This window comes from Sander vitreus, chromosome 5 (assembly GCF_031162955.1).
Source record: "Sander vitreus isolate 19-12246 chromosome 5, sanVit1, whole genome shotgun sequence".
Classification (NCBI taxonomy): domain Eukaryota; kingdom Metazoa; phylum Chordata; class Actinopteri; order Perciformes; family Percidae; genus Sander; species Sander vitreus.
The window spans coordinates 79,529-93,363 of NC_135859.1; positions in this window are offsets into that span (position 1 = coordinate 79,529).

The following is a 13,835-nucleotide window of genomic DNA, read 5'->3' on the forward strand; positions in this document are numbered from 1 at the left end:
ACCTGCATTTTCAAAGACTTTATGCACAATCAACAATGCAAATATATCCTAAACATACAGGAAATTTGATTTAGAATTGAGTTTCTTCCATATGCTGATATTTATGTGGACTACTGTGCAAAGCATTTGAAGTTACAGAAAACAAAATAAAAGCTAAAAGCTGTTTAAAGCTGTTGTGTTTCCTTGTGAAAATGTCTGTTTTCTAGCTTGCAGTCTTCTTGCTTATATTAACTATATTAGCTGGCCACATTTCATGACACATTACTGCTGCTAGCTATAGATCAGTGGAACAGCTTGAAACATTCTGCAGGAAATGATGTTGCTTCAGCATCCTCATACATGTGATCAACATATAAAAGGGGGACCCACTCGTAAAAACATTGCTCCATAGTGCTACTAGTGGCCAATAACTCCACAGGGTACCTTTAATTTCACATGTGCTCCCCAACAGCTATAACACATAAAACATGATTAGGTAGCAAACATATATTTATGTCATTTCAGTGGTGGACTGACTGGCATCCCTATAGCCATGCCACTAGCATGGCTAAAAACTCATCTGTTACTGAGCCCTTAGTCTCGCACTGCCAGACCTGGCCAGAGAAAGGTCTGGCTAGTCCACACAGCATTCCTGGTTGGGAGAAAAACGTGCTCTGGTTTATTGGCATTTCTTTAAACCAATCACAATTGTCTTGGGCGTTGCCAAGCGCCGGCTGCAGGCCTGGTGCCTCTGCTAAATAGTCTCAGGAAGGAACTTGTTTTGGTGGAGCATGTGTACGTTCAAAAGTAGTTTTAGTTGTACAACAGAAAACTCCGATTGGACAGATAGTCCAGCTAGCTGTCTGGATTTACCCTGCAGAGATCTGAGGAGCAGTTAACCATAGTCCTCACAAATCCACCAGAGGTTAGAACGCCAACACAAAGGAAGAGGAAGGTAACGGACATCCGGTGAAATGGCAACTGTGTACTTTGTTAAAATGTTGAGGCCAGTTTAGAAGTAAATAATAATACATTTTATTATTTTAGCCAAGCAGAAACATATTGAACTCGCTGTAGAGCACTTGTTGCTGTAAGAAATAAATTGTGTATTGCACTTTATTTCTATTCTGTTTCCTGTTATCTGAAACTGTGTACAGCAAGGTTTTCTTTGTTGAAGTTTGCAGCAAGTTTATTAATTTATTTTTATACGGTTCTGTGAAAAAAATCTTCCCAGCCCTTGTCACATGACCAATTTATTTTTGAATTTGTTTGTTTCCACATATACACATTTTTTCACCTTAAGTGAAATTTAAGTTAAATTAATCATGAATGTGATGTTTTTTATTTAGCAAAATTACATTGTGTTGTTATGTCCTGTGCAATATTTCCTTTATTTCTAGGCAGATTTTCTATGCTGTATTCTGATAAAATCCCCTGGACTCCCCCTGACAGATTATTGCTCCCCCCCCGCCCCTGGTCCCTAAGAACATTTTTGTATTTACAATGGCGACTTGGCCGAAAGCAAAGCCTCTTAAGGGAGGGGGATAGGTCAAGAAGTCACCTAATTAGACTAATGGCATCAATCTTCCATCAAAAGAGACACCCAGGTGAGAGTGTTATCCCTGTCCCTATATTTTTCTGAGTATGATAATTGGTTTAAAACCCAGCGCCTGAACCAGGACAGAATGATAATAGAATGTATGTAAAGAAACAACATAGGAGCAAAAAACAACAATCAATGGCATATCTAAAAGCTAGTATCAAGACTACAACCATGACTAACACTTACTTAGCTACAAATTCACAACATGTACAAGTGTCAACCCATTAGATGGAATGTGATTTGTTGACTGTTCAGAAACAGCAGTGAAATAAATGTTGGTCAAACTGCGGGAGAAAATGGGAAATAAATGCAGGCACTGAGGCAGAAGAAATCTGCAGTGCTCTGGGAAATACTGGAGGATTGGCTCGTAAGCTTGTATCAGCTGAAAGGAGTGTGAGCACAGAGTCTGACTGATAACTTACTCTGGTTCGGATGTTTTTTTTGTTGTTATTTTCAGTGATTCCAGTAACTCGTTACTCTAATCTGACCACTTTTTTCAGTAACGAGTAATCTAATGCGTTACTATTTCCCAACCAGTAATCAGATTAAAGTTACTTATCCAAGTCACTGTGCGTTACTATTTTTGTCATTTTCCTTAATCCCAATATATATTTTTGCTTTCTTCTTGCATCTCAGGGAGTGAAGTAACGTATGCGACAAGTCACGTTTTCAGCATGAGGACAGGTCACGTTTTCAGCATGTGGACAGTTCACTTGTACCACGCAGCGACACAAACGTAAACAACAATGGAGGGAGGAGAGAGATGCGCGTTTTCTAGCTGGAAATACAGTCACTATTTTGAGTTTGTGTCAGCTAAAGACGGCAATATTAAGGTTGGTTGTCCACTCTGTGCTGGTGGCGACAAAGTGCTATCTAGCTACAAAGACACTACGTCAAATTTGAAGAAACATTTGGAGTCGCAGCACTGCAGTCAAACTTACAGAGCAAGTCCCACCAGGTGGTGCGAAGCAGAGAGCAGGAGGTCCCCCACCACCCAAATAACAAAAGCTGGACCTCGGTGCAAAACCAGTAAGTGGGGGAGAGTTGAAGAAGTTGATGGGGCAGTATGTTGTAGCGGAAATGCTGCCCTTAACACGGTTGACTCGCTCTCTTTCGTGCCATAATAAACAAGATCCGTACTACTGGCCATGCCCAGCTGCCTCACAGTAAACCAGCTGTCATTTTTATGTTGAGGCTGTGGGGGTGTTGTCGGCAGTTGTTCAATGTAACTAATAAAGTAACTTGTAAACTAACTTTGTTACTTTTAAAATCAAGTAATCTGTAAAGTAACTAAGTTACTTTTAAAATCAAGTAATCTGTAAAGTAACTAAGTTACTTTTTCAAAGTAACTGTGGCAACACTGGTTATTTTACACTATGGCTTCTTTCATTCCAGGCTTGATATATTCTCTGTAAGACATCATCATGTGTGGAGTTCTATGTGAGGTAGTCTTACTGAATGGCCACAGCAATTTTATTTACCCTTCCCAACTACTGTACCACTATACAGCCTTATTTACAGTTACATACAGATTGCATGATGATTATTATTCAATACTTTACATTTTCACTGTAACTGCTGAATTTGGAAGTAAGTAAATTTACTTTTCTTAACAAAGACAGCTTTCACCTTAGTGGGAGCAATGGCATCACTAACATTTGTAATTTTACAATTGAAATGATCTGAAAGCTCATTGAGTGAGACCCAAGAGAGGTGTGGAGGAGAAACGCTAAATGAATGTTTCACTGTTTTTTTCAGTGATATACCGTTTTCTGATCAGTTTGAACACCTGTGTGCATAAAGATAGTGCTGTCAAATAAAACACAGGACTGATCAGAGAGAGCAACATCGGTCACAAATGTTCAGACCCTTGGAGATGATGATTAAGACCAGAGTGTGTCACTTATTGTGCGTGGGCTCCGTCACATGTTGATTCAGTCCATAGTTCTCAAAAACACAAGACAGTTCTTTGGTCCCTCTATCCGGGGGGCTGTCAATATGAATGTTAAAATCACCAGCAATAATTACACAGTCAAAGTTAATACAGCTCATAGACAGCAGTTCAGTGAAGTCATCGAAGAAGGATGCACAGTATTTAGGTGGCCTGTAGATATTTAGAAATGTAGCTCAAGGGGAGGACCTTACCTGAAGAGCCACATATTCAAAATAAACACAATTTCCATAAGATACTTGCGTACATTGGAATGAGTCAATAAACAAAATGGCGACTCCACCTCCTTTCTTATTCACTTTATTCTTAATCATAAAACTGAAGTTAGGGGGAGCTGACTCAATGAGAACAGCAGCACTGTTATTATGGTCCAACCAGGTTTCAGTTAAAAACATAAAATTAAGATTGTGCTTAATAAAATCATTGATTAAAAATGATTTTCCAGCCAAAGACCTGCCGTTTAGTAAGGCTAGTGTTAGTGTGTTAAAAGAATGATCTGCCTCATTTTTTGGGACAGGCTGTGGCTGACGAGGAATGGGTGCTAAATTGCAGTTGAGTGCTTCCTGTTATGTAGCAGATTCACCATTTTACTCTATTACCTATCAGAATATAAAGTGAGGAAGCTTTTGATACACAGGGTTTAACCTAACCAATTTGACTTAAAAAATGTAAACACAGAAGAAATGTAAAAAAAAAAAAAAGTGTGAGAACCCTTTTTAATTTGGATGGTAAATTACTACAGCTTTCAGATAGGATTGTGGCAAAGCCAATGTGTCGTATTTTGTATTTATATTCAATTCAATTCAATTTTATTTATAGTGTCAAATCATAACAGGAATTATCTCAGGACACTTTACAGATAGAGGAGGTCTAGACCACACTATAATTTACAAGGACCCAACAATTCCAGTGATTCCCCCAAGAGCATGCATGAATGCGTAAGTGCGACAGTGGCGAGGAACAACTCCCTTTTAGGAAGAAACCTCGGACAGACCCAGGCTCTTGGTAGGAGGTGTCTGACGGTGCCGGTTGGGGGTATGATGAACAATGGCAATAATAGTCACAATAAAGATATTGTAATAGTTATAATAGTTCATGGTGTCGTAGACGGAACAGGGCGTGGCAGTACCCCGGTAGTCTCTAACTATAACCGCATAACTAAGAGCTGCAGAGAAGGGGAGATAGGGAGGCTGTGTTTCGTGATTGTGGCTACACTCCTTCCCCCGCCAGTCTAGGCTAACGCTGCGACTCATTACTCCCTAAGTATATGTAAGCTTTCTATGGGGAGAAGCAGAGATAGGGTGGGGGTGCGCCATGACTGTGGCTACACACCCACCCCCGCCGGTCTAGGCGAACGCTGCAACTCCTCATACCCTAAATATAGTAAGCTTTCTATGAAAAGAAGCTGAGATAGGGAGGCAGTGCGTCATGACTGTGGCTACACACCTTCCCCTGCCGGTCTAGGCGAACGCTGCAACTCCTCACTCCCTAACTATAAGCTTTATCGAAGAGGAGAGTTTTAAGTTTACTCTTAAAGGTGGTGACAGTGTCTGCCACCCGAACCCAGACTGGGAGCTGGTTCCACAGGAGAGGAGCCTGATAGCTAAATGCTCTGGCTCCCATTCTACTTTTAGAGACTCTAGGAACCACAAGTAACTCTGCATTCTGGGAGCGCAGTGCTCTAGTGGGACAATAAGGTACTATGAGCTCTTCAAGATATGATGGTGCTTGACCATTTAGAGCTTTGTAGGTCAGGAGAAGGATTTTAAATTCAATCCTGGATTTTACAGGAAGCCAATGCAGAGAAGCTAATACAGGACAAATATAATCTCTTTTCTTAGTTCTTGTCAGAACACGCGCTGCAGCATTCTGGATCAGCTGGAGAGTCCTAAGAGTTTTATTTGAGCATCCTGATAATAGGGAATTACAATAGTGCAGCCTGGAAGTAACAAATGCATGGACTAGTTTTTCAGCATCGTTTTAAGACAATATGTTCCTAATTTTGGAAATGTTACGAAGGTGAAAAAAAGCTGTTCTAGAGGTTTGTTTTAAGTGGGCTATATATAGGATATATCCTGATCAAAAATAACTCCTAGATTTCTGACAGTAGTGCTGGAGGCCATGGCAATGCCATCCAGAGTAATTATATCTTGGGATAATGATGTTCGGAGGTGTTTAGGGCCCAGCACAATAACTTCAGTAATTGTTTGAGTTTAACATCAGGAAATTGTAGGTCATCCATGATTTGATATCTAGAGCGATTCCTTTAATGCCAACTAAATGTTCCAGTCTCTGTAAAAGGATGGTATGGTCAATAGTGTTGAATGCAGCACTAAGATCTAATAAGACAAGTATAGAGACAAGTCCTTTGTCAGCAGCAATTAGAAGGTCGTTAGTAATTTTCACCAGTGCCGTCTCTGTGCTATGATGCTTTCTAAATCCTGACTGAAAGTCCTCAAATAGACTTTTCCTATGTAAAAAGTCACATAACTGATTGGCGACTACTTTCTCAAGGATCTTGGAGAGAAAGGGAAGGTTTGATATAGGTCTATAGTTGGCTAAGACCTCAAGATCGAGGGTGGGCAGAAGAGGTTTTATCACAGTTACTTTAAATGACTGCGGTACATAACCTGTAAATAAAGACATATTGATCATATCTAGTAATGAAGTGTTAACCACAGATAACACTTCTTTAAGTAGCCTAGTTGGGATGGGGTCTAATAGACAGGTAGATGGCTTTGCTGAAGAGACCTTTAGCATTAGTTGTTGAAGGTCGATAGGAAAAAAGCAGTCTAATTATATGTCAGGGCCTGCCGTTCTTTCTAGCACTCCTGCATTCAAAGGTGAACCATTAGAAATTAAGGGCAAAAGGTGATGAATTCCATCCCTAATTGTTATCATTTCATCAGTAAGGAAACTCATGAAGTCGTCACTACTAAGAGCTGGGGGAATAGATGGCTCAGTAGAGCAGTAAAGAAACCTTGGGTTGTTCTTATTTTCTTCTATCAATGATGAGTAATAGTCTGATCTGGCATTTCTGAGGGCCTTCCTATATGTTTTCAAACTGTCTTGCCAATCTAAATGAGATTCTTCCAATTTAGTGGAACACCATTTACTTTCAAGTTTTTGTGAGATTTGTTTTAATTTGCGAGTTTGGGAGTTATACCAAGGTGCTAGTTTCTTTTGCTTCATCATCTTCTTTTTGAGGGGAGCAACAGAGTCTAAAGTCGTCCGTAGGCAGGCCGTAGCACCGTCAACAAAATTATCAATTTGGGAGGGACTAAAGTTAACATAAAGGTCCTCTGTTATATTAAAGCACGACATTGAGTTAAATGCTGTTGGAATATTTTCCTTAAATTTAGCTATAGCACTGTCAGATAGGCATCTAGTGTAGAAGCTTTTATTTAATTTCGTATAGTCGGGTAGTAAGAATTCGAAAGTTATTAAAAAATGGTCTGATAATAAGGAATTCTGTGGAAATACTATTAAATCTTCAATTTTGATGCCATATGACAGCAGAAGGTCGAGGGTGTGGTTAAAACAGTGAGTGACCTTATGCACACTCTGACTGAAGCCAATTGAATCTAGTAGTAAGTTGAAGGCAGTACTAAGGCTATTGCTGTCAAGGTCCACATGAATATTAAAATCACCTACAATAATTATTTTATCTGATTTTAGGACTACACATGACAAAAACTCTGAGAATTCAGATACAAATTTAGAATACGGGCCTGGCGCTCGGTAAACAACAACAAATATAATTGGCTGTAATGTTTTCCATATCGGATGTTGAAGATTAAGAACAAGACTTTCAAACGAGTTATAATTTAGTTTAGGTTTAGGATTATTTAACAGGTTTGAGTCAAATATGGCTGCAACTCCCCCTCCTCGGCCTGGGCCTCAAGGAATTTGAGTATCAGTATGACTGGGAGGAGTGGCTTCATTTAGATGTCCCAGCCATGTTTCAGTAAGACAGAATAGAGCAATTTGATTATCTGATATCAAATTGTTTACCAATATTGCTTTAGAAGACAGAGATCTAATATTTAATAGTCCACATTTGATTCTCCTATTCTGTTCTATCGTTGCAGTGGTTGTTTTAATTCCAATTAGGTTGTTAAGTATAGCACCTCGTTGGTTTACATTTGATTTGACCGATCTCAGTCGGGGGACAGACACCGTAGTTATGGGATTATGAATGGGTGGCTGCTCCAAAGGAAGCACAGAGGAGCGTGTAGCGCTGTACCTGTGATTACTGATATTATTGATTCTTACTGGAATGATATAGCTGGTCTGTGGGTTAGCAGAGTTATTTGTAAAGGAGTGAGAGCTTATGGGAGAGTATGACTGGGAAGTGCGCTTGTGTGTGTGTTTACGGGGTGCAAACAGTCAATCAAAGGTCTTGGTCTGCACGGTGTGCCGCAGATTCTCACATAGCATGTGGCTGCTGCGTCTATTGAGATGAATCCCGTCCCTGCTGAACAGGGAGCCACGTACCCAAAACAGATTAAAATTGTCAATAAAACCTATCTTGTGGATGTTGCATGTAAGCTGGAGCCAGGTGTTGAGGATGAGTAGTCTACTTAAAAGGCATACTCCGACCTCGAGATGGAAGTGGGCCCGAAATAAAAATCTTCTTCCCAGTGCTTTTTAAAGCTTCAATGAGCATACCAAAGTCTTTCTTTGTGCGCTCACTCTGCTGATAGGACAGGTTGTTATGTCCACAATGGCCCACGATGCGTTTAATAGAGGTCGGGAGTGAGGGTATCATGTCCACAGCTTTAGCCAGGATGTCTGCAACTTTGGCTCCAGAAAAGCAGTGTGTGACAGCATTAAAAAACCGTATTTCCCGGGTGATGGAGTCACCAATAATTATTGTGGTTGGGGGGAAGCGCAGACGAGGAGTGGGGGGGCGTGAATGGCCGGTGGCAGGAACAAAACAGCCAGTATCGGTTTCAGATGGGCAAGGAAAAGAAGAGGAATATTGCTTACCATTCGGTGGGGGAGAATGTTTTAGAGGAAGATTGTCATTTGGCCGGTTCAGGCAAGGGAGGCCATCGGACCGTCTGACTACAACTACTAGGCAGCGGTCCTCTCCCGTGACGACAGCTGGTCAGTCGGCTTTGAAGTGGGTCGAGCCCGGGTAACCACAGTGGTCGTTACCGGGGGAATATTCGGCTTCCACAGGGCATTGAAGCGACTGGAGAGGTGAGGGCAGGAGGCGATGGAGCCCTACCCGAGGCTCTCTTTTGGCCGCAAACCACTTTAGTCCAGGATGGCCTGATGGTCGGTGTCGAGCAAGAAGATGGATGTGGGCAGGCGGATGGGTCCCAAAGCACAGTATCCTGGAAAGCCACCAAGAGAGTTGTGATTTGGAGCGATTGATTTTGAGCAACGTCCAGGTAGACTGTTAACAAGGCATCTTTGGTTTTTAAGTCCTCTGAGAGCTGACGAACTTCTTCCCTAAGGTCAGAAATTTCTTTGTTTGCGTTTTCAAGCAACGAGGAAATCCTATGGGGAAGTGGGGACTCGCTAGGTGTGGAGGTAGCCATGGAGCTGGCGTTAACCTGAAGCTAATGTTTACTACTTTTAGAAAATGTGCGGTCCTCCACGCACAGGTACGTAGATTTGCGTAGATGACTGAAGGCTACCAGGGGCTAATAAGAAACAAAAAATTAAGCAACTAGTACAACATTTTTCTCGAAATAATACTGTTTTTCTCCATCTGTCTTCTCTCCCTCCACACTCTCACACTGCGTTACCTTCCGGTTCCGGTTCACAATCTATCTGGATGAAAGTGTTTATCCACAAATGTGGGAAATAGCAAATTATACTATTTTATAAAAATAATAGCAAAGACTCATTTACTGGACCATATCGTCAGCCTATTAGCTTTCTGCTCATTTTGAGCACAATTATGGAGAGTATTGTCTTCAAACAGATTCAGCATTACTCACATTCTCAGAAAACAGTATCAACTCTGAATTCCAACATGCATATTAACACGATTAACAAATTACTGGTTGAAACACATTGAAAGACTATTAATGGTGTGTCCTTCAGTGCAGCTTTTGATCTTATAGATTTAACTTTTGTCCAACGGTACCCTGTCTGTCAGTAGTTTTTCAGGTTTGGACCCAAAAATGCAGACAAGGAGTAACGTAAGGTTTCAAAGTTTTATTAAATAAAGCAGGCAAAAATCAAATCCAAAAACACTTGGGGCACAGAAGATTAGGAATAACCCAAAACACTAGAAATACAAGTTCCCAGATAGAGACAAAGGAAAAGACACACATAATGACAACGATTGCACATCAGACAAAGAAAGCACAGAGACTAAAAACACAAGGTAATGAGGGTAGTAACGAGGGACAGGTGACATGAGGGCTGATCAACAGGTGAGACACATCAGGGGGCTGTTTCACAAAAGCAGAATTTATAAATCCAGGATAACTGATAAAGCGAAGCTTGACCTAGTCTAATCTGTGCAGCCTGGCTTGGTGCGTTTCACGAAGGCCAAGCCAGGCTGAGGAGGAGTGACTAGGTCGAGCCAGGCTGAAGTAATTCAGATAGATGCACGTTCACTGCTTTCCTTAACATACCGTGAGGTCAATCACAGATTTACTGATGCTAAAATGGAGAATACACATTGTTCATAATTTATACAGAGTGTGCAGCAGCTTATTGTGGAAGTATGATAACGTGAAACACATTATTTGGAAAAAAATAAACACGGCCGCTGTAATGAAATAGCGAGAGAAAATGTGGCAGATGATCGCGGACCGACTGAATGCATATGTAGCCTAAAAATATACATTAACTGACCACTGCTCTGAATTGAAACCGTCATAATCATACCATCCAAGGATTAGGCTACTAATCATTTGCACACATTAACAGTTGTACTCTTTGCCTTAAAAGTAAGCAGAAGATAAAATTTACCATGAAGATCAATTTTCTACAACGCTATAATACGATGCGTAAATATCTCTTTAACTTTGTTTATCCCTCTCTCTCTCATCGGCTAAAATATTAATGTCCTAAGTAACATTAACTTCCACTGCTCGCTTTTAATGCAAAGTGTACAACTGTTTATTTTTGCAAATGACAGTGACTCATTGAATGCTTTCAGTTAAGAGCAGTAGTTCGTAAATTAATATTTTTAGATATATCATTCAGTCTGTCCGCTATTATCTGCCACGCTTTTTCTCACATGTTTTTTTTTATTTTTAGAGGACAAGTTTCCTTCTCTACATATTATATGCTTTGCTCCCTTGTATATATTGACATAGAAAAGAAAGACACTGAAGAAATTGGTCTCTAAAATCTAGAAACTATAAAGAGAATTAAGTGATACATTTCATGCACACTGTAAACAATTGTCTACACTATATAGTTAAGTATTGGTTCAATGAACTAAGACTTTAATTTGGGAGGATTGTACAATTAGGATATGTTCTTAAAATTGTACAGTCCTCCCAAATTATAGTCATTAAAGAATACAAAAAAATTAATCGACTAAAATAATTTAAGGTGCATTGGTCCACTATAGAAACACACATGTACATCACTTTATACAGTCAGGTCCATAAATATTGGGACATCGACACAATTCTAATCTTTTTGGCTCTATACACCACCACAATGGAGTTGAAATGAAACGAACAAGATGTGCTTTAACTGCAGACTTTCAGCTTTAATTTGAGGGTATTTACATCCAAATCAGGTGAACGGTGTAGGAATTACAACAGTTTGTATATGTGCCTCCCACTTTTTAAGGGACCAAAAGTAATGGGACAGATTAACAATCATAAATCAAACTTTCACTTTTTAATACTTGGTTGCAAATCCTTTGCATTCAATTCCAGCCTGAAGTCTGGAACGCATAGACATCACCAGATGCTGGGTTTCATCCCTGGTGATGCTCTGCCAGGCCTCTACTGCAACTGTCTTCAGTTCCTGCTTGTTCTTGGGGCATTTTCCCTTCAGTTTTGTCTTCAGCAAGTGAAATGCATGCTCAATCGGATTCAGGTCAGGTGATTGACTTGGCCATTGCATAACATTCCACTTCTTTCCCTTAAAAAACCCGTTGGTTGCTTTCTGCTAACTGCAGACTTTCAGCTTTAATTTGAGGGTATTTACATCCAAATCAGGTGAACGGTGTAGGAATTACAACAGTTTGTATATGTGCCTCCCACTTTTTAAGGGACCAAAAGTAATGGGACAATTGGCTGCTCAGCTGTTCCATGGCCAGGTGTGTGTTATTCCCTCATTATCCCATTTACAAGGAGCAGATAAAAGGTCCAGAGTTCATTTCAAGTGTGCTATTTGCATTTGGAATCTGTTGCTGTCAACTCTCAATATGAGAGCCAAAGAGCTGTCACTATCAGTGAAGCAAGCCATCATTAGGCTGAAAAATCTAAACAAACCCATCAGAGAGATAGCAAAAACATTAGGTGTGGCCAAATCAACTGTTTGGAACATTCTTAAAAAGAAAGAACGCACCGGTGAGCTCAGCAACACCAAAAGACCCAGAAGACCACGGAAAACAACTGTGGTGGATGACAGAAGAATACTTTCCCTGGTGAAGAAAAACACCCTTCACAACAGTTGGCCAGATCAAGAACACTCTCCAGGAGGTAGGTGTATGTGTGTCAAAGTCAACAATCAAGAGAAGACTTCACCAGAGTGAATACAGAGGGTTCACTACAAGATGTAAACCATTGGTGAGCCTCAAAAACAGGAAGGCCAGATTAGAGTTTGCCAAACAACATCTAAAAAAAGCCTTCACATTTCTGGAACAACATCCTATGGACAGATGAGACAAAGATCAACTTGTACCAGAGTGATGGGAAGAGAAGAGTATGGAGAAGGAAAGGAACTGCTCATGATCCAAAGCATACCACCTCATCAGTGAAGTATGGTGGTGGTAGTGTCATGGCGTGGGCATGTATGGCTGCCAATGGAACTGGTTCTCTTGTATTTATTGATGATGTGACTGCTGACAAAAGCAGCAGGATGAATTCTGAAGTGTTTCGGGCAATATTATCTGCTCATATTCAGCCAAATGCTTCAGAACTCATTGGACGGCGCTTCACAGTGCAGATGGACAATGACCCGAAGCATACTGCGAAAGCAACCAAAGAGTTTTTTAAGGGAAAGAAGTGGAATGTTATGCAATGGCCAAGTCAATCACCTGACCTGAATCCGATTGAGCATGCATTTCACTTGCTGAAGACAAAACTGAAGGGAAAATGCCCCAAGAACAAGCAGGAACTGAAGACAGTTGCAGTAGAGGCCTGGCAGAGCATCACCAGGGATGAAACCCAGCGTCTGGTGATGTCTATGCCTTCCAAACTTCAGGCTGGAATTGATTGCAAAGGATTTGCAACCAAGTATTAAAAAGTGAAAGTTTGATTTATGATTGTTAATCTGTCCCATTACTTTTGGTCCCTTAAAAAGTGGGAGGCACATATACAAACTGTTGTAATTCCTACACCGTTCACCTGATTTGGATGTAAATACCCTCAAATTAAAGCTGAAAGTCTGCAGTTAAAGCACATCTTGTTCGTTTCATTTCAACTCCATTGTGGTGGTGTATAGAGCCAAAAAGATTAGAATTGTGTCGATGTCCCAATATTTATGGACCTGACTGTAGCCTGGTCAGGAGCAGGCTAGTTGTAGAGAATAAATCTCCATTGTAACTTAGGTGCCTCTGCTTTTGTGAAACCGGGTCAAGGCTAAATTGAGCCAGATAACTGGGAAATACCGGTTTAATCCCTTATCTTGGTTTTGTGAAACAGCCCTCAGGGCAGAGCAGAAAATCACAAAGGCAGGAAAACACACAAGGCAGGAAGTAAAACAAGACACAAAACATAACCATGAACAAATACCAGGGAAACGGTAATACAGGAAAATAATTGACTAAATGAAACAGTAAAAAAATAAATAACTACACTGAAAATATTAAATCACTACAGTTCCCCAGGGCAGCTGTCTATGACCTCTCCTTTATTTTATATTTGCAAATGATCTGCCATGTGTATTAAAAAATGTATGCATTGTATGCTGATGATACCACAATGCAAAGCAATGCATAAAGAGTTGATGCTGGTTTCTGATTAGGTCTCTCAAAAACCAAAAGTATGATATTTGGCTCCAGGCGTGTTCTAATGACAGCCCAAGAGCTGTGCATCTCTTTGCAAGGATCTATTGAGCAGGTTTAAAGAGGAGGAAGGTCTATCATCACAAGGTGTTCTTACTTTTTACCAGAGATAATAATCTGGTCCAGTGGTTTACAAC